The following is a 2,733-nucleotide window of genomic DNA, read 5'->3' as shown; positions in this document are numbered from 1 at the left end:
TTTGAGCAAGACAAATAACAAAGCCCAAGCAGACGTCTCAAAACCTGAACAATAATGACCTGCATCAGCTTTAACACTGCAGTTATTGTTGTCTTGTGTTAATATTTTCTTTCTCATGTTTTGAATCATCTGGTCATGAAGAATTGCAAAAATCTTAGTGGACTGGCATGGACACCTGCTGGCCCAATTGCTCCCTTCTGGCCTTCCTGCTGCTGGTTGGGGTGCCTGCCTCCCCCAGGTGCACAATGCAGCCGCCTGGGGAATCTCCCTGCTTGGGAGCATCTGCAGTTTCCCACTGTGGTAGTTTAAAATGAGACAAAATACTGTCTGGGTGGCAGCTACAGACTGTGGCACCTCTGGGGCAGTGGGCAACACAAGCACCCCTATGAGTCTGGGGAAAGAAAGCCCTATCTGGGCTTCCTCGAGTGTAAATATGAGTGGGGAGAGATAGAATAGCATAAACCAAGTGAGAGAAAAAATTCTCTATGAATGCATTGTCTGTACTGTTACTTTGGGGTTTGGAGGGCATTTCTGTGAGCAGAACGAAAAAACACTGCACAGCTGTGATTGCAAGGCAGTCTATTATCTGCATTATCTCTCCTTAAGATGGGCAGGAATTCTTCATTTCATGCATCATTTAAAACTTGCTACAGTGATCCTACAAAGTCAGTAGCTATGTTAACTACGAAACTTTAATGGTGTTGCTATCAAGGCACAAGGCACCAAACTCATTTCCCTGAAATCTGCAGCATTGGTTTATACCACAAAGCACTTGAAATATTGCATCAGTACAGCAACACTCAGGCGAACCCAACCACAGCTACTGGTGCAACCTCAAAATTTCACGTTATTACATGCTTTTGTGTGATTTATATCTTGATGAAGTCTTATCTCCCCAGCCTACTGCCATAGGCTAATAGTCTGTAACAAAGCTCAGTCTCAAAAATGTCAAACATAATGAAAAAGGGAAAATCACAGCAGAGGAAGGGTGGTGGTAGACTTTCCTGAGGGTACTCGTCTCGAGGGGCATACAGGCTTCTTTGGTTCATGAACTGAAGCAAGGCAGGCGGGATGCTGCTGCACAGTGCTTCTGCTCCCTAACTGCATTCAGAGATCTCCCAACACAGGAGCACCATTGTGCACACCTCCACTGTATTACCAACACCATGCAGTGTTGAACATGCTCTTATGTAAAACCCATGCTGCTCAAGTGTGAGGCTCTCCAGAAAGCACTCCTCTCAAACATACATATATTTCAATTTCATGTAAACATTGCAACATTTTCTTGTTAAATTGCTCCTGATCTAACTATTAAGCTGACTTCTATACCTCGACAAAAGTTTGCCCAAACAGTTTCAGGTTTCTGCTTGGCAGCTGTGTGCTACCTCATGTCTAACACACGCACCAAGGACAAGCACTAATGGGGGAAAGGGAGCTGTGGCTCCCAGCTCTGCAAACCCAACCTTCTGCTCCCTCGGCCACCTTGCACAAATGCTCCACATTTGGCATCACCAATCAAGAAAATCCCAGGTGTGACTGCACGGGGACTTCCAAGAGAATTTGATGACTTAGATGAGCAGAATTATTATTATAAAGCTCATGTCCAATGCACTAGAACAGCTGTGTCCCAGTGTTGCTTCAACACACGGGCAACCTGCAGAAAGTCTTTGTTTCTGGCACTGCCTGTCTATAAATTGGGTATAACTAATGGGAGGAGATGCATGTCTTTCTTTTGTGAATATTTATTTACCAATGCCTGAATACTGCTTTCAGATCTGAAGGAAAATATTGTGATTGTAATAAAGAGACACTGACTTTAAAGAGTCTCTGTAGATGTGAGCTTTTTGATACCATTCTAAAACCATAATTATTACTATCCCATAGGCTTAAATATAATATAACACAGTGCACAAATTCACCTGTATTCTGCTGGTGTGTGCTTTCATGTTTTCAAGAGGAGGACTTGGGGTGCAGGTTCTCCAACAATAACAAGGGTGAATGCCTGTGTTTTCTGCTGAGAAATACGGATTTTCTGGGATGATTTGGGGATCATTTCAGACACGCTGGCCTCACTGTGAGACCATATGGAAATGCAGGCCTTTGAGGCACTTAGGAACAGAGAGACAGCATTGGCATCTTTCCAGATTTAACGTACACTTATCATTTTGTGACATGACATTAAAGGGATACTTCCAACATGCAGACTTGAACAGAACAAAATGGCAACCGCACCACTTGTTGGGTACATCTGTGATGCCCCAGCTGGAAAGTGCCCTCATCTGGGACAGCATGGCCCAAGCAGTGGGCAACCCCACCCACAGATATCAGCCCATGCACCTCAGTGCAGTGACAGACATCGCTAAATTACCTGTAGGTCAAGAATTTCATTTTCAACATGCATTTACTCTTTTAAAAATTTGTCTTTTTACATTCTTATCAAGTAAATGAGGCCAAACAGATTTTTCCCCCACACACTCATTTTAATAAAATTGGCTTCCAGGCCGCAGCAGTGCATGCCAAATCTCAACCTGGAAATGCTGGCAGCCTCACCGCGAGACTGACGCCAGCAGTGGTGCTGCAATTATCAGTTGATCTCCTGTTTAAATACAACCCAGCATGTGAGCTGAATGCAGACAGGTTGGAAAAAAAACTGTGAAAAAAAAAAAAAGTAATTCCTTAACAATTCTAAAATGAGCTCAAGTCATAACACACAAATTGTTTGCTCAGCTAAAA

The sequence above is a fragment of the Lagopus muta genome, chromosome 5, assembly GCF_023343835.1.
Source record: "Lagopus muta isolate bLagMut1 chromosome 5, bLagMut1 primary, whole genome shotgun sequence".
Lineage (NCBI taxonomy): Eukaryota > Metazoa > Chordata > Aves > Galliformes > Phasianidae > Lagopus > Lagopus muta.
This window is presented reverse-complemented; position numbering follows the sequence as displayed.